Source organism: Sander vitreus, chromosome 5 (assembly GCF_031162955.1).
Source record: "Sander vitreus isolate 19-12246 chromosome 5, sanVit1, whole genome shotgun sequence".
NCBI classification, from domain to species: Eukaryota; Metazoa; Chordata; class Actinopteri; order Perciformes; family Percidae; genus Sander; species Sander vitreus.
In genome coordinates, this window is record NC_135859.1 from 33210286 (window position 1) to 33229566 (window position 19281).

Sequence of the window (19281 nt, forward strand, 5' to 3'; positions counted from 1 at the left end):
GACTCCAAGGGTTAATGTGAACCATTAGTAACCAGAGCAGGCTGTAAGCACTGTAAAGTGCCAGACATGTGGAACCATAGTGACAGATTCAGGGACTCAGGGTGGATCTCACCTTACACGTGTTCCCCATGACATTAATATGTCATTAATCAAGGCATTGAAACAAATACTACTTTTATTATCCAGTGATAGAAGTATTTCTCAAGTCTTAATTCATGGCAGCCATTAATGAATGGCATACCGCAAAGCTATAAAAGCTGCACAAAAGTGTGCTGTCTTACAATTTTTTTAGATCTAGTTTTTAGATGATGCAAGATCTTTGTTTTTATCAGGAGACCTTAAATTTTGTTTGTGACCAAGCGAGGGAAGGAATTTGATTAATTTAGCACATGTTAAAACGACAACAACAATGATACATTTGAGACATTAAATAAAAAAGGAAACCCTGAAAACCCACAGGGAGCTTGACATGTTGGGTTCCCTAACATTATTTAACAATACATAACATGAATAAAAAAAAAAATTAAAAAACATCAAGTCCATGAAAAAGGGACCGAAGAAAGCAACAATCAAATGAGGAGAGAAAAAAAGTGGAAAGAAAGAAAGAAAAGGAAAAGTAACCATAAACAAATCAAGACTCATGTTAGGCTATTGATACAGTAAAATATTTTTTCACAGATCTTTTTAAACGAAAGAAGGAAAGAAACTTTCTGTAGGCTGAGAGGGAAAGAATTCCATATCTTAGAACCTCTGTAATTGGTGCTACATTTGGGATGAGATGGTTCACGTTTGGGAAGCTGGCTGCTTTAATGGCATACTAATTTTGAATTAAAGGACAAATCCGGCGCAAAATGAACCTAGGGGTTAATAAGACATGTGTACCGAGTCGACCGTTCTCTGGGATTTGTTTTCATGCTAATCGAATGTGACCAGTTTTATCGCAAACCGCTAATTAGCTTATAACGCTAGTCGTCACGGGCACGAGTAAAGTAAAAAGAAATGTCTATTTCTACACCACTAACAAGGCTCAAACCGAAGCATTGAGAACTTTGTAAGTGTACAGACAGTTTATTAAAAGGAAAGATTAGAAAAACGGTACCTTTCACGTATACAGGCAGGCGCCATCTTGGGAAACCGGTCACGAGCAGTCGAACGACAAACGCCGTGCAACGTGAGCTGAATTGAATGCACGTTGCACGGTGTTGGTCGTTCGATTGGTTTTGAGCCTTGTTAGTGGTATAGAAATAGCGATTTCTTTTTACTTTACCCGTGCCCCAACGACTAGCGTTCTAAGCTAATTAGCGGTTTGCGATAAAACTGGTCACAGACGATTAGCATGAAAACAAATCCCAGAGAACGGTCGACTCGGTACACATGTCTTATTAACCCCTAGGTTCATTTTGCCCCGGATTTGTCCTTTTAAGTGGCTCTCATCAGCGCATGAGCTTGAATCCCCCGACTCACCCACACACACGCACACAGACACACCCTCCAGTCGTGCCTCATCTGTCCCTTTCTTGGTCCTTTTACCCTAAGGGCAGAGGGCCCAGGGTCAGCTCAGTCTTTGCTTAAACTCTGCTCAGATGTCCTGCAGCTTCATGAATATTATAATGAACTGCATTCTCTCGCTGGTCGATAGTGATTCAAAGGACACACATGCACAGATACACACATGCACACAGCTTTACCGTAGAGCAGAGATCTTCAACAGGGGTCCTCAGATATACTGCAGGGGGGGCCACCAAATTATTTTTAATTTATTTTTCTTCCAAAAACAAAAAGTCTTATCATGAATCCAACATATTATTAGCAAATATAAATGAGCCTATATGTGAAAAAAAACAGAACACATTGATGATAGGCTTACTAGCCATTAGGTAATCACTAAGGTAGCCATCCACAGATACAGATCATCCAAAGGATTCACTGTATGTTTAACATTAAATGTAATAATGCCAATAATTATTGTTTTAATAGCTTAGTATTCTATGCAATAAAAAGGTATGCATAATGGCCTTAGGCTGCCCTACATGTTATTGTAAGCCCAGTTAAATATGCAACTTCATTTTATACAGTATATGTACAGTAGTTAGGGGTCCCTGCTCCGTCTCTCTCTGTCTGTCTTTGCCTCTCCGTCACGTCCACCCTCATGACGGACAAAAGCCTCACCTCCCCTCCGACGACTCTCACGTGGGGCGCAGCACATGTGACTATGTATACGCATGTGGCCATATAGTCTAAATAAGGCAACAGTAGCAACAGTGATGAATAATGGAGAGTTATGAAAGCAGCTTCAACGACAGAGCTCTTGGCTAGAAATGGGGCTCAGAGAAAGTACACTGAATACAAGAGACAGAGACAGAGAAAATTGTTACATTTAAATGTATTTAATGTATTGATTAAGACAATAGAAGCTGTAAACAACATTGTCCGATTGCTTTTACCTCTATAAGGCCCCGAGTTGTAATAAGCATAATTGAATTGTAGAGAGAAGACAAGTAGAGTAGTGGACACGCACAGTATAAATATTAAGTATGGACATCTTTGTACTTACAAGGTATAAATATCTTGAGGCTGCCAGTCTAAAAGATATTGGCACAACCAGCTGGAAACATTGATATAGGAAGTATGGTGAGTTTTCCAATCAAACCAAAATTCTCAAGTCTCTTCGTTTAATAGAAGTTGGCAAACAACAAAACTGTATGGTTAGCAGAGGCGTTGGAGGTGTAAGAGTGTTTGCTGAAAGTTTTATCACATGGCAAGTTAAGAGTTTATTAAAGCTCTGTTTTGCCCAATCCAAGTGTTTTTAAAATCTTTAAACCCGGTTAAAAGAGCACTTTGGAACGTAAATAGAAGGCTAAAACTGAGAAGAATAACACACTTTCACATGTATCCGCATTAAAATGGTCTTAGCCCCACATGCTTTGCACTTATCTGCACCTCCCAATGTGTCTCTGTAGTATAGCAAGGAGAGGAAAAACACAACTAGGGAGGACAATTTGGCAGGCTTAAATGCTAGTTAGGCCGGCTGAGCTAATTAGCCCCGATTTCCTCATCCTGATTCAGACGAGGAGGAAAGCCTTGGATTACTGAGACCATCATTTTGTGTGTGCCGTTGAAATTGTGTCAGGCTGTTGAAACTGTTCCTCAGCAGGGGGTTGGGGGTTTATTTGCAAAAGTCAACTAATGAGAGCTTTACAAAATGTGCTACAGTGTGTTGCACAGCAAGTGTAAGGATGGGCGTGTGGTAGTGAGATAACTGGCCACCCCTTACCCCACTGAGGATAAAAAGGAGCTTATTGGTACGGGACCCAGCAGGAATGCTACTCTCCCCGGGAAACTGTGGCGCTGTGACCTTTTGCCCCCTAAAACCTCCCTTTGTCCCTTTAGCTGTTCCTCATCTGCCATTTGTCTGTCCCCACTTTCCCCACTCCAAAGAGCCTGTTTTGTCAAAATGCTTTTCTGTTTGTTCTACAGAGGTTCATGTTGATTCTGGTTTTTTTCTTTGTTTTCAGAATGGGAATTGTTGACTCAAATGCCAACAGTATGCCCCGAATAAATATGACATTTTTGCAAAGCAATATCTTGCTTTGAAAATGTGAATATGTGAATATTTTCTCGTTTCTTCAGTCCTCTGTAACAGTAAACTGAATACGTTTGAGTTGTGGACAAAACAAGACATTTCAGGACGTCATATTGGGCTTTGGGAAACACTGATGGACATTTTTCACCGTTTTCTGACATTCTAAGACCAAAAAAAACGATTGGATTAATCAAGAAAATAATCCATAGTTGCAGCCCTGCTTGCAGGTTGCACTGGGAAAACTTGAAGCAAAATACACAAGTCTTGTGAATATTGACCAGTCACAGGCAAAGATGGGAACAAGACTGCAAACATTTGGGCTGGCCAGTCTGGACACATGGTGGAGATTGAATCCAAAGCCTGTCGTGTCCTATTCATCTCCTCCTCCCACGTTTACCCGAGGTGTGAGGTAACTCTGTCATACGGAGAGCTGTCAGTCCCACATGCCACGCACACAGAGGTTCTTGGAGCAGTGAAACAAGTCCATTTTTTTTATTTTAATAGAAAGTGTTGCTCCACAAACTTCGCCCAGCACCTCGCAGCCATGTCAACGTAAGCAATAAGTAACACAGACAAATCCTGTTCGCACTTTAAAGGCGCTGACACACCAACCCGATTATCGGCCGTCGGACAGTCTGGCGAGGTCGGTGACCCGAGTCAGTTTGGTGTGTTCCGTGCTGTCGTCAGTCGGAGGAGCCGTCAGCGTTCATTTGGGCCAATTTGATTTGTTCAATCAGCCAGTGGGCAGTCGGACTCAATGACCAATTAACGGAAATGACGAGCAGGATGAGCGTGACGAACGCCTCTCGAAAATCTTCTAAACTGATCTGAAATGAAGACAGATTCAGCAACTGCACGGCCTATTTCTCGCTTAAAATGTTTTCAGAAACCCGTTTCGGTGAACTATTTTAGTAAAATATGAGATCGTATTCCGAACGAGCCCCCATTATGGTCTGTTTTGAAATTCGGGAGAAGCCAGACCCACGTGACGCGTTTGTCCAATCAGCTGTCGGTTTTCATTTTTTGGGCGACAATACAGAGTAGTGCCGCCTGCTGTTATGGAGACGTATTACGTCTCGCGCACGCACAGAACGTACGTTTTTTTTTTGACCAACTCGGGGAGACTGATCAGTCCGACTGCCTTTTCTGCCGACGGTCGGGTTGGTGTGTCAGAGCTAGGGCTGCAACTAACGATTATTTTAATAATCGATTAATCTGTCGATTATTTTTTCGATTAATCGAATTGGATAAAAAAAACTAAAAAGCATTAATTTACATCAACTCAATACATACATACATACTTGTTTCAGTTAATAGTTGTGTAAAGGTAAGTAACCCAAAGAGCAGATACAGACAACACACACACACACACACACACACACACACACACACACACACACACACACACACGTTCACTTGAAGCTTATTCATTAAATTATTACCATCATTGTAGTAAGTGCAAGTTAAGTTCATTTATACGCCACATTTAAATCCAGCTTAAGATGACCAAGTGCTATAAAAGAACTTTAAAATGAAATGAAAAAGTACAACACACACAAATATATTTGTCAACAATAACTGATATGGGACAAAGCACAGAATATATACATGACAATAGATTGAAAAATGAATGGGCCAAAAAAGGCGAGTGAATAAAAATGTGTCTTTAGTCTTGCAAATTATACCACCCCTGCTTTACTACTGTCATTAACGAGCTAAAGCTAGCTTGTCATGCTAGTCGAGCTGGATACCGAGTAAACGCCACACCAGCACCAGAAGAGGGACGTTACGTTCCTCACTTCAAAACGGAACAAAAGTAGGATTCTGTAGTGACTTTACCCTGCTGTTGAACTCCCTTCCTCCGCATCAAGGACTCCAACATGTTTACGTTTTGGAAGGTGCTGAATCATCACCGTGGTGCGCCTGTGCCATGCCATGTCGCTTTTGCTTAGCTTGCAATTAACACGTTTTTGATTGATGTAGTGTGAAATACTCCCACACCTCGGATGACTTAGGTCATACTGATTTCTCTGCCTCCACCATGTGTTTCAGAACAATGTTACAGGTCTCTCCGGTCTCTCTCCGTATTTCCTCTACCCCCGCTCTGCTCTTTCTTCTTTTTTTTTTTTTTTCACTCCGCGCCGCACGGCACTCAACTCAATTGCTTTTATCTCGGCGACCGAGTGGCGCGTCGCGCGATACAACGAATCGGTAATGAAATTCGTTGCCAACTTTTTTTTTAATGATCGAATTTTGATCGATTCGTTGTTGCAGCCCTAGTCAGAGCCTTAACACCTCTCCTCAAACAGTAATTTGATGAGTTGGAGACAGAACACGCTGTAACAACATGTGGAAAATTCCAGCACAGAGTACATTAGAATGTCACATCAGTGCCTTTTTGCCTCATGTGTATCTTTTAATGTGATTAAATCCCCTTTTTATTCTATGTCCGCTCTTAGGAATGTACTAGCAGAGGGCTCTCATTGAGAGAGATCACAGCAGTCTTTGATCAGGGGGCTTAGAAGGACCTGCCTCATACCCGTTCCTTCCCTAAACCCTCATCTTCTTTCTCTGTATGGGCTTTTGGCTTACAGGAAAAAGCTGGCTAATCAGTTAATAATACAGTATCAACTTGTATAATAGTCCGTGGCTGTGTTCCAGGCCTGCAGTGCACAACACACACTGCCTGTGCCAGTAAAGTTCACTGATGAGGTTACAGTATTGCTGTGTGTGTGTGTGTGTGTGTTTCTTAATTCATTAATTGCCTCTTGCAGCGCCCAGACAGTCCAGTCTGCCAATTACTCTCATTACGGTTTCTCCATTACCGTTTGATTGGAAAAGGAAGCTGCTTGGCCACAACTCTTGTCCCTACTCTGCGGCCTTTCGGTAATACTTTACTTGAAGGTATCTACATAAGAGTGACATGACACTGTCATGACACAGTCATGACACATGAACCCTAACTCTAACCATAACTTGTCATGACAAAAACCGAATGACACTTACTAAAAGAAGCGTTATGTCATAAATGTTTGACTTGTTCATAATGTTTATGACACGTTCGTGACAGTGTCATGTCACTCTTATGTAGATACCTTCAAGTAAAGTGTAACCCTCCTTTCTCATCGGAAGCCACGGATCGAGTTTTCGTCACTTCAGAGCTGTCAGACATTAACCTGACGCTCCAGATGGTTTGTTAACGCAGGACCATCTGAGAAGCTGTCGTTGGAAAGATCATGCACTTTAAAAAAAATAAAAAAAATAAATACCTGGCAGGTGATTGGATGAACCATATTATCATTAAGGCTTGGTATCGTTCAAATGTCGATACCGGTACAGATACCAACACCGTGACTTTATATTATATATATTATATATTTCAGCTCCTACTCTGTGAGCCCTGTCTCTGTGCGTAACCTAGAGTTTTTCCTGCATGTTTCTACGACGTGTAACGTTAGCCAATCACAAGCATTATTAAATTATAATTAGATTATTAGAAGCATGCTGCATGCTGATTGGCTCACTGACACTGATGAGATTTGCTCCTTAGGTATTGAAATTGGGTATTGAATGACGAGGCTTTTTTCGATACTCAATACTTCAGAGGCAATCCGGTCGGTGCCTAAAAAGTATCGAATTCGATACTCAGCCCTAATTATCATATCCATTACGTCCGCAATTGTTGTTTTGAACAAACAGACGCTGCTGATTGGGTTCCTGCTGTTCGGACACAAGCGCATTACTTGAAGCCTGACGAGATGGATTTTCGTGCGATATGTGATCCTGCGATTTTCGCATACATCCAGTTTGCCAAGTTATACAAGTATGCCAAAGCTGCTCAAGAATACAATGATTACTTCACACAATTCAAACAGACTGCTTTCTTTTAGCCTTTTATGGTCTGTTTGGATCCTGAAAGAGTAGAATACTTTTGTCGTGCTTCTTTTTCGATTCAACTCTGCAAGTCCGAGAGGATTTACAATCCAGTTTGTTATATCTGAACACAGCATTACTTTTGAATGCAGCCCAGTTTGTTTCCCCCTGGTCCTTTTCAGAGGTGAGATGGAAGAGGAACAGGAGGGGAGGGGTGGGGGGGCGGCGGCTGCTGTTATTTGTGTTTTTGTGCTGTTGTTAGTCATAATAAACTACCCTGCAGGTTGAATGTATAGCTTTATTTTCCCCCAGCCCGCAGTTATTTATGAGTCTGCTCTGGAACCTGTACGCAGCGTTTCATAAATCTATACTCTCCAGTCCTGTTAGTCGCTGAGAGACCACACACAGTCATACAGTGGATGTACTAACGCATACGCACACAGGTGCTCACACACTTCCTGTTGTTATCACCTATACATTTCCTTCAAATTATTCTGCACTTTGGTTTGCCTGCCGGCAGCTTCTCCCAGCTCCCACCCTGCTACTATATGATAATGCGGAGCCGGTGCATTAGGCTGAGTGTGCACAGCCGTGTAAGAGCCATCATGCTTTAGTGTGCCTATAAATTGCTGAAGTGATCACTGCTTGGCAGACTCTAAGCTCCCTGTGCTCTCTCGTAGCTCTAAACAATTTGTTTTATAGCTTGAAATTCCCTCCTCTGTTGCTCTTCTTAGGGCCAGCAGCCAAAAAAACCCCCAAAAAAACCCCACTGCACTTGCAAGTATAAAGTGCACACAGAGCAACTGATTCACATGCATGCCCTTGTTTGCATACACATGCATATTCCGGCACCTCTTGCGTATACATAAAACATGATTTAGGACACAGACACACATGCATATTATTTCTCTCTTTAGCACTTTCTGATCTGACTCCGCCCAGTGTGTGCTGGGACCCAGCTGCATTTTAACACACTGCCTTTGTGTGAGAACAGCTGGCTGCAAAGTCATTTGGACACACGCTCGCACACACACAAACACATGTGGACAAGCACTCACATAGTTTGCCATGCAAGCCGAGCTGAAACAGTCTCTATTGTCAGCGAATAATGGAATGCATAAGCTGTCCGAAAGAGGGGGAGAGTTCACAGTGTTCTAGCTATAAGGGCAGGGTTCAACAGTAAGGGTTGCCAAAAGGCCCGGGGCAAGTAAAACGCCACAGCTGGCTAGCAAATACAACAACCTACTCGCCTGTTCGGGCATCATCGTATCATAAATGACGTTTCCGTTCGCTTGCCCCCGTCGGACAATGCTTGTTGTGTATTTTGATTTGAACGTGAACGTTGACCCATTAAGAATTTCTACGCTTTTGACGGTTTTTGTTTTATGTTTTCTTGAACTTTTTTTGATGTGTTTTTCCGGAAAACAACAATTTTTATAGGGGCCAGTAAAAATGAGCTTCGGACAAGTAGAATTTATTATCACCTGCCCGACCGGACAAGTGAAAAAACTTGTCGTTGAACCCTGAAGGGCGGGTTGGTCCGCTATTGAAACTTAATTTTACCTCAATAATGACATCAGCATGTTGGCACCTAGACTGGGGTACACAGGCACATTTTGCCATATGAGAGGGCCCTGGGAGTGTGTGCGTGTTAATGTCCTGGCGCTGAACAGACTTGGACTGCTTTGTAGCTCCTGCTGTCGTAAAAAGGCGAAAGTAAACACTCCACCCGGTTACTGTTTCTCTCTCCTCCCTCCCTCCCTCCCTGCTCTCAGTCTTCCATGATCAGCACCAAACCAGTTCCCTCCACTGTTGTAGCGCCCAGGCTTCCCAGCAGCAGCAGCTGGAGTCTGGGACACTGTAGGACGTTGTTTGGTGAATTGGATCATTGTTTTTGGGTGGTTTGGGTTGGGATTGTTGTGTGTTTTCTCCTAATCTGCCATGGTATTTGTTCTGAAAGATCATTGCACATTTGTGTGCGTATTGCGCCTAATGTGTGCTTTGCCTTGTGTCTCCGGGCATGAGTATGATGGTGACATGTGTTGTGTGTTACTGCTAAAGTGACTTCCTTCCCCATCATCCCAGCAATTCACTTACCACTCAATTAATTTCATCCATCCACCCATTCTTCTTCCTCCCTCATTCTTCCCGCTCTCCCTATACTCGTATCTTCATTCTCGCTTTTCGTTTTAGTCTAACCCTCTTTTAGGTAATTTGCCATTGATTTTTTATTTATTTTTTTCTCTCCATTTATCTCTCTATGCACTCTCAACCGCTCCCTCCATCCTAAACTGCAGCCGTGCTCTGGGTGTGGGAGGGGAAGAGGGCGAGCATGAGGGAAAGTAGCGGAAGAGGGTGGGGAGGAAGGCGAGGCACATAGTTGTGGCTGGCTAACTGAAAGCCAGCCGTTTTGTCAGTGAAGTCCCCATGTATGGGAGTGGTCAGGAATTTGCAATTCTTGGTGAAGTGTGTGTGTGTGTGTGTGTGTGTGTGTGTGTGTGTGTGTGTGTGTATGTATGTGAAAAAGAAACGGAGCACGGAGCATTTGTGTCAATTTGAATGGCTGTGGCCATGATCATTGACAGATTGCGCATCTCCGTGTGTCTGTCTTTTGGGTTTGTCCTGACTGTTTTTTTGCGTGTGTGTGTGTGTGTGTGTGTGTGTGTGTGTGTGTGTGAGAAAGACCTTTGCCTTTTTGTCTGAGTGTGTTTTAATCCTGCTGTTATTCTCCACTGTTGTCCTTTTACTACTCTCTTATTTTCTATCAACCTCTTTCACTCTTGTCCAGTGGTTTTAAAGAAAGACTAGGTCAAATGTTTTATGGTTTATGGTTGGATTGTGTATGGTCAACGTTCTTAATTGCAGAAACCATGCAGATGCAGAAGGACAATGTCTCTACTAACATGGTTTTGTGCACAGAATGCTCACATGCTGACTAGCATGCTGATGCTTAGCAGGTATAATGTTTACCATGTTCACCATGTTAGTTTAGCAAGCATTCTAACATTTTCTAATTAGCAGTAAACACAAAGTACAGCTGAGGCTGATGGGAATGTCCTTAGTTTACAGGTATCTAGTCGTAAACCAAAGTAATGTAATTATATATATATATATATATATATATATATATATATATATATATATATATATAATTCATTCTTAAGGTTAACATAAATATCTTTACCGAATTTCATGGCGAGCCATCCAATAGTTGTTGAGATATCTCAGCCAGGACCAAAGTGGTGTTAAATGCTGAATGGCTAAAAGTATGCTGGTGAAAATATTAGAGCTGCAAAGATGAATCAATTTGTCGGTTAATCGGTTTTATTCATTTTTTATGAAAAAAAGGTACAAATTCTCTGATTCCAGGTTTCTTAAATGTGAATATTTTTCTTGTCCGTTCTCTCCTCTGTGACAGTAAGCTGAATATCTTTGAGTCGTGGACCAAACGAGACATTTGAGGACGCCATCTTGGGCTCTGGGAAACACTGATCGACACTTTTCGCCGTTTTCTGACATTTTAGAGAGCAAACAACGAATCGATTACGCGAGAAAATAATCTACAGAATAATCGACAATTTAAAAAATCGTTTGCTTCAGCCCGAGAAAATATGTGTTCTATTTTCAGCTCTAAATTCAGTTGCAGCATTTTACGATTATAAATAGTTTTGTAAATGTAAACTCATATTCTGTATTCTATAACTCCTCCTCCCGTCTGTCACGTTCATTCCCAAGTTTGAACTAATATGGTTCTTCTTTACGAAGCAAACTGTGTTGTTTCTTGCGGTGTTTAATGCTCATTTGCGAGTTAAAGCTAACCCCGTGCTGGAGCTGCAGCCGTCTGGTCGGCTCAGCGATGGAGGTCAGAGGCCAAGGGTCAGTGGTCTGAACAGCAAAGCCTACTCATGTGGAACAACACATCGTAAACAAACTATTACACACCATCTGCGGCGGCGTCGAATCCCCAAACCAGCATATGTGTTTGTGTAGGTGTGTGTGTGTGTGTGTGTGTTAATGTCTCTGAGATCACAACCCACAGACACACAAGGGAGGATCAACACACACACACACACACAGCATGACAGGGAAAGAGAGGTGTTGGAGAGAAGTGACCATCTGGTATCTACTGAGGCGTCAAATGATCTGCTGAAAGGTTACATTGGTACAGTGATGCGTTCAACATATATTGTTGTTGGAATACTCTGTTGGAATATGTTATTATCGCTGATATTCTATTTTTCATGTCATTATTCCTTACTAGGGTTGGGTACCATTTGGGTTTTTGCCGGTACCTAAACGGTGCCTGAACCGATACTTTAAAAAGAAGAAGAAGAGCACAAATTAAACAGATATTAAACCTAGCAGAGCCATAAACACTTTTAGACCTTAAATAATGGCTTGTTTACTGCTAAGACCATATGGTCAAATTTGATTTATTTATAATGTAATAATAACTTTCTTTTTAATAACCTTTTAATAATTTCACCAGTCAATGGCTGTTAAACGACAAAACGTGTACACGTTGAGTTTCTCATGGTGCAATAGAATGCATCATGAAATCCCGTCGGTGTTGTTTCTCCGACAACTTCAACAGTGGTCTCTTGAAAAGTGTTGAACGTCCCGGTGAAATACAGCCACAAGTTAGACCGTTTAGCTGTCAGGATTTGAACCATGTTTAAGCCTTCTACTAGCTCAGTGGTTCTCAACCTGGGGGTCGGGACCACCAAGGGGGGGGGTCGCAGATAATTTGTGGGGGTCGCCAGATGGTTGGGGTGAAAAAAATGAAATAACATATTCTAGACTGGGGAATGTTTTTTTGTTCTATTTACCTTACAGTTAGAGTTATGTACATGTCATGTGTTATACTCAGAGCTTCATTTGTAAATCAGAAGGGTCTGGAACACAGAAAGGGGTCTAAGGGGGAGAGAAAAAGTCACAAACGCATCACAAGTCCACAGAGCCTGAAGCACATTGGACAAGGCTAGGTGCTAGCTGCTAAAACTAAAACTGTCATTAAACCAAAGCATTATTTGTAGAAACAGCTGTTTACACCGGTTTGCAGTGCTCTTTGTCTAACCAAGGGGGGTGGGGGGTTGCGAACACCAAGCTCACTATTCGGGGGGGTCGCATTTCGAAAAGGTTGAGACCCACTGTACTTGCTAACGGTAGGCTAACGTTACCTTCTGCAAGTGTGGTGTTAACTAGCGTCACGTGCAGTGATGCTTTATTTGCCTGTAAGGTCCGTTTCGGAGCAACGGAGGGCAGCGCAGGCATTTAAGTGGCAGTTGTCATTCGGTCCGGTAGATACCATATTGGCGCCGGGTTTCGGTACCCAACCCTATTCCTTACACTCATTTGAAAGACATTTTTATCCCAATTTATTTTAATAAACACACGTTATCTCTCCAACCCCGTGATTAATGGCCTACCCACTCTACCGTCTTTACAATTTAGCTCAAAAACATCCTAAGAATAATAATGGTCTGAGTATGAGGTAACTGTCCTGTTACAGTATGCCGTTGATCTAAATTGTCTTTCAAAGTTAATTGCCAGAAAGTAATTAAAAGGTTTTCTGTCTTAAGCCATTAGTGCAACTGTCAAGTATTGGAGAGTCTCTTTCTTTTCCTCTCTGAAAAAGACACCATCTCTCCCAATTATTTCCACGCCTGCTCACTTACAGAGCGTCACGCTTCGTTACCTCGGCAGCAGATTTGCTCATACAGATCCCACCACCTCTCTCCATGTTGCCAAATCTCTGTCTCCTCGTATCCCTTTTGCCAGCACTTTGTGTTTTTCCAATCATCGTCTTCTTCACTTGATCCACCTCCCTCTTGGTTGTCATCCTCATCATCCCTCCCTCCCCATCTCCTCACCCTACACCGTGCTAGTCGCTTCCTCTTTCCTTTCTCCCGCTTGCAGTTCCCGTTCTTATCTTTTATTTTTCTTCTCCCAACTGCCTCTCACACTCCACGCAGACCTTTCGCCGTGTCAACACACATCTCCCTCTACTCTTTTCCTCAAGCCCCCCCCCCCTTGTTTTCTTTGACAGCACCACCTCCCCTCTGTGTTGCTGCTCGATACCCAACATGCACTGCATCCCCATCGCCCATGCACTTTTCGTTGACCCTCTCTATCTGGCTGCTGTCCACACAGCCACCGTCAGAGACAGTCAGCCTCTCTGGCAATGCCCACTGGTCTAACACCTGCCACTCTGTGTGAAGGAATCACTGTGACTATATATGTGTGTTGGTGAGGTTGTATTTATGTGTGTCTGTGAGTATATTTGAAAGATTTTAAGAAGAAAAATCATCCACTCTAGACTAGGGCTGAACTATTTAGGGGAAAAATGTAATAGCGATTTTCCTGCCAGATATTGCTATTTCGATTCTTTTTTTAGTTACATATTGCACCTTCTACGATCATGTTAACCCTTGTGTTGTCTTCCAGTCGATCATGCGACTTGTTTTCCTCCTGGGTTAACCCTTTTTTAGATGCTTTTTTTTCAAGGTTGCTGTGCTTTTTTGAGGTTTCCGTCAGTCTTTTCTGTCCTTTTTTGCTTTTACTACCACCGGATTCACCACTAACATCAACTTATGACCACTAGTTTTACACCATTTTTTAAATTCATGGTCAGTAAACCTCAGTTTTATAAGACTTACCTACTGCACCTTTAAATAACGTTCTGTCATATTTGCTGAAACTGACCCTATGTTCCAGTAGAACTACATGAAGCAGGTCATTTAAAAAACAATCTGGCTCCTCTGGCTCCACCTACAGCCTGTAGTGAGATTTGCAGAAAGATACAGATACACCAATTCAGATACACCAATCAGGGCCGTGGGGGGGGGGGGGGGGGTGTCTAACTGCGTGTCAATCACTGCTCAGGCACATGCATTTCATAGCGTCCTCCCCTCCTCCTTCCCAGTGCACAAGCTGCAGATAGGTTTCCTCCCCTTCCCCCCTCTTAACACGCGCTCTATCGTGCACAGCTCTCCCTTGTGGGGGGAGGGGCTTAGGAGATCGTTTTGGGCTTTAGCGGAAAGGGGGGAGGGACTGAGAAGTTGTCGATGTTCAAATGTTTTGGCTAAATCCTGGATTTTCACAATCCTACCTACGGCAGGAAATGAAATTATACTTCATTTTTGAGTTAAGAAAAGCTGAAATTATGAATTATTTCGACAAATAGTTACGATTGAGTGGATAATCACAGACAGTCAAAGTTTAATCAGGATACTGTTTAGAAACCATTTCATTGTTTTTTCAAACGCTATGATATTTAATATAACACCCCAAATTCAATGAAAGTAGTGAACTGACCATTCATTTTACTTGTGAAGAGCGTTGTATGGAACCATCTGTGTTATTTTTGGGCTATTTGCTTGAAAGACGGCCATATTTTTTTCTGATGTAGAAACTTTGAAATGGGATCAAATTTGACCCGAGGACAAGAGGAGGTTTAATGAAGTATTAAAACATAAGTGAAAGATCCACTGAAAATAGTACATTTCTGTAAACAATCTGTGATATGTAACATTATTCCAGTTATCTTCCAAAAACACAGTATAAATACAACAATGAAAAGAGGAATATAAAACGTTAAATCAAATGTTACACCAAACATTCAACTAAATATTCACATTCGAATAATCGCGGTCTTTAAAAAAAGGATTAATTGTTGAGCCCCACTCTAGACATGTGTCCTGCTTATTGTTATTTGGTGTGTTTATCTCTTACTTTGACGTCTGTGAGTGTTTGTCGACACACAGACAGACCGACCCATGGATTAGAGTTAGAGCCAGGCTGCTCGTCTTCTATTCTAAGATCCCCCAGAAGGAGAAGCCTGTTAATTTAGCTGCTATAAATACAGGACCTCCTACTAGCAGGTCACTCCTAAGACCCGCTGCATGAAACTGGACTATAGTGACAGCTCCTTTACTCTGTGGGTGTGTGGGTGTGTGTGTGGGTGGGTGTGTGTGTGTGTGGGTGTGTGCAAGTGCGTACATTCCTTCAAAGTTGGCTGGCTAGCCTCCGGCTCCGACACATTTCTCCGTTTATCCTCGGTTCACAATCCCCCCCCCCCCTTCTGTTTATGTTTATCGCTCACAACTAATGGTTTTGTTCTGATCGTATAATGTAGCCATATTCTTTTCCACAAAACAAGGTGGTGTATTCAGTCAGTTTACGTTGATATTAAAGAGGGTTAAACAACAGATCTGACAGATTTGACATTTGAGAAGCAGTTTTCTACAAAAGTCAGATATTTGTTCACATGGTGAATTGCTTCAGCGATTAATTGCTTATCTAAGTTGTCATCGATGAACTAGCAGGACTTTTGTTTTCTCCAAACAGCGGATGCTTTTTCATGTTTGTGCTCATTATTGTAATATTTGGATATATAAATGTTGTGCTCGTGCTCTCTTTTAAAGCTCTCTCTCTTAAAGTATCAGTTAATGATATAGTGCAACAACAAAAATATCTAAAACATAAACACAGGCTTGAATGTGAGTTTGTCTCCCATTCTCAGTTTGAATTAGTATTCTCTCCCCACAAACAGGCACTCGGATGGAAGAAAACCAACTCGATCAACCAATAAACTCTCATACATCAACAAACCCTTGTAAAAGGGAATTCCTCACTTGTACCTTGCAGACATCCAGTATTTAAGTGTCATCTACTGTATGTTTACACCGTTGCTGTCATTTGGTCTCCTTTCTTTCTCAGTCGAGGACTGGCATTGCTTTTTCAGTCAGTGAAAGTGTTTATTTAACTGGCAGGCTTATTTGCGGAGCTACATTGTGCTCAACAGCCACAGTGTCGATTTTACACCACTCTAGGCTCATCATTATCTTCATCAGTATAAGTACACTCAATCATGCTCTCATTTGGTCTGATAATTCTTCATTCTGGCAGTGTCTCCGATGAAAAATGTGCTAGTAATCACCCCCGTCTCTTTTGATTTTATTGTTTACGGTTATTGCAGCAAGTGATACTGTAACACATGCCAAACTATTACCTACAGTGTTTCAATGTGTTGGTGGTTTGGTTTAGAGACCGAATATTTGGATTCTTATGTGTGATTTACAGCTGTTGGTGCAGCCCTCACCACCATGCTGAGCAAGTGTGGTTATATGCCAAGAAGCATCTTTTTTTTCTAATACTGGTTTAATCAGGAGCTACACAAAACCTCATTTTGATGTGCACTGCGTCCAAGCAAGAATCTGCATCCAAATGCAGACTTTTATGTCCGGACTGCATTCATTCCTCTCCCACTGCGCCTCTGTTGAACAAAGCGTGGGACTCGTGCTAACACAGAGACGGGTAGAAAGGGGGAAAGGGGGTGTGGAGGAGAAGAAAGAAAAGTGGATTGAGGACGGTGAAGTGGAACGGACGGCATGTGAGAGAAGGCAGAAGAAAATGAGCACAGAGAGAGAGAGAGAGAGAGAGAGAGAGAGAGAGAGGCGATAAATGAGAAATAGCAGAGTAGAGGAGGAGAAGGTGCATTTATCAGGGGGGAGAGGGGTGGTAAACGAAGGGCAAAGAGAGCATTAGCAATTATTTGTGGGGAGAGTGTGAGCTTGTTAATAGATTACTGAAGAGCACCGACACGCACGCACGCACACACTAACACACACACACACACTCCAGCAGTCGGGCAGATGTTGGACTGCATTTGTTCATTAATTTATTATAAAAAAGTAACTTTCATGAAATAAAAAAAGTAACCTTCATGTCTTCCTTTTTGTTTTAAACAGTTCTTTAAAGATGACCGTACTGATCAAAATTCCTTGGATTGAAGCCACTGATGTGCAAATTCATGATTCAAAGGTGTTTCAGCTTGGAAAAGAGTGCTGGCTCGAACACTCAAGGGCAACCCGGCTTTGCTCTTGCTTGGTCTTTGTTTGATTCTTTGGATCCCTTTGTGCACTCTCATCCCTCTCACCTCATACGTTAGTTCTTCCCCTCACTGTCATCTCTTTCAACTTCATGCATTCAGTGTTTTTGTACTGCTAACAGAGTGAAGAGGGGCTTACAGATTTGTTTAAACTCTGGACAGCATCACCAGAGGCAGAGCCAGACAGTTCAGGATTGAGGAACCTTTTCTGTGTGTTTATGTGTTTGGGTCTGTAAGTGTGCAGGCTTGTTCCTGCCATTATAAGGCTTAAGGCTGTTTTATGCTTCTGCGTCAACTCTACGCCGTTGCTCCTACGGCGTCGTGACCCTTTCGGAGTTCTGCGTCGGCGTTGCTTTGCATCGCGGTGCATTTCACCGCCATAACGCTAGGGGGTGTCGACTGTGTCTGTGTCGCTCACCACCGAAACGGTACTCAGAATGGCAAAACCCCATAGATTGTCGTGCACAAATATTAATCTTATTTGTTTGGCCTTTTCTTGCTTAGATTTTGTAAAAAAAAAAGTATCGAGAAATAGACCCAGTAAAATCCATTGACCTAGTTAGTGTAACCAGAAAATAAGTCTGAGGTTATTTGCGAGGTGTCTGCCAGCCAGTTTATGTTTATGTTAGCAAGCAAACTTTAGCACAACATGCCCACAAAGTACTGCTTGCTGGCAAAGTGCTAATTTCAAAACGTTACTGACATATAGACGCTTGACAAACGGATAACCCCGTCATTGTAACCAAAATACGTCTGAGTTTATTTGCGAAGCTGATGTCAGTGAACTAGCATGTTGCTACTCCCCACAGTAGGCTGCTAGAAACACCGACTATCAACACACAGGACCAGTTGACCAATCACAGTCCTTGCGGTCCGCGTCGCCTCGACGCAAAGTTACACATTTTTGGAGGTGCCCGTTGAGCTACGGCGGAGGGCTCGGAGGGGGGTTCACAGCGACACAGAGGGGTCTGCGGGGGTACGCCATCAATTTGACGGAGAAGCATAAATCAGCTCAGGTGCAGCACCCAAACCATTTTGGTCACCACCTAAGAATGAATGTTAAATCAATGTGATAACCGAAACTAACTAAATGACTTGGCAGATCTAATGATTGTAGTTGGTCCCCATGGACCAACCAAAATTCTTTTAACACATTCTGTCTTTACGCTTTTTCAATGTTATTTATTTATTTATTATCTGCTCTAGCTTAATAATAATGGTCCAAAATGATGTCAAATTGCCTTTCTTATTGAAAAACATAACATTTTCTAGAGGGAGGAGTTCTATCCCACCCGCCAAATACATGCATCTAACCTAGGGAAAACACGGTTTGTGTGTACTCTTGTATACGTGTAAAGAGAGTTTTTTTTTTTTTGCCCCAGATAAGCCAGGTTAAATTTAGTTCAATAATGTATTTTTTTTTTTTCTTTTGGCAAAGCAGCTTGAAGAAAGGGACAGTGGCTAGACGTGTGTATGTGTACATCTGTGTGTCTGGGGTCTCTCATTTGGGCAGCAGAGGTTTAATGGTTGACAGCTTCATTCTTTATTTTCTCACTTGAGATGTGCTGCTCCCTCTGCGTTGTGTGTGTGTGTGTGTGTGTGTGTGTGTGTGTGTGTGTGTGTGTGTGAATGATTCAGCATCTACGTGTCTACTCAGCAGGGGAGTGTGCTCGTCGGTAAGAGGGCAAAAGGCCACATTTGGAGGTTTGAATAATATCCATGCCACCACTCTGACGCACACGCACCACTGAACACAGACTCCTGAGTGTGTTCAGAGACACACCTCACTAATGTATCCACAAGAGACCTGTAATCTAATGCAGACACTCTTGACGTCTTCTTTTCTTCATTTCTCCTGTTCTTGTCCGAAAGGGCCTTCTTTGTATCCCTATCTTTTAGAGAAGTCATGCCTATTCTCTACCTCTCTCAATTC

General features: G+C 42.3%; 1 protein-coding gene across 4 annotated transcripts in view; it reads left to right on the forward strand.

Moving 5' to 3' along the window:
* Window positions 1-19281, forward strand: part of rtkna (rhotekin a) — an 87094-nt gene that overhangs the window by 51613 nt on the left and 16200 nt on the right. The window lies entirely within an intron of this gene.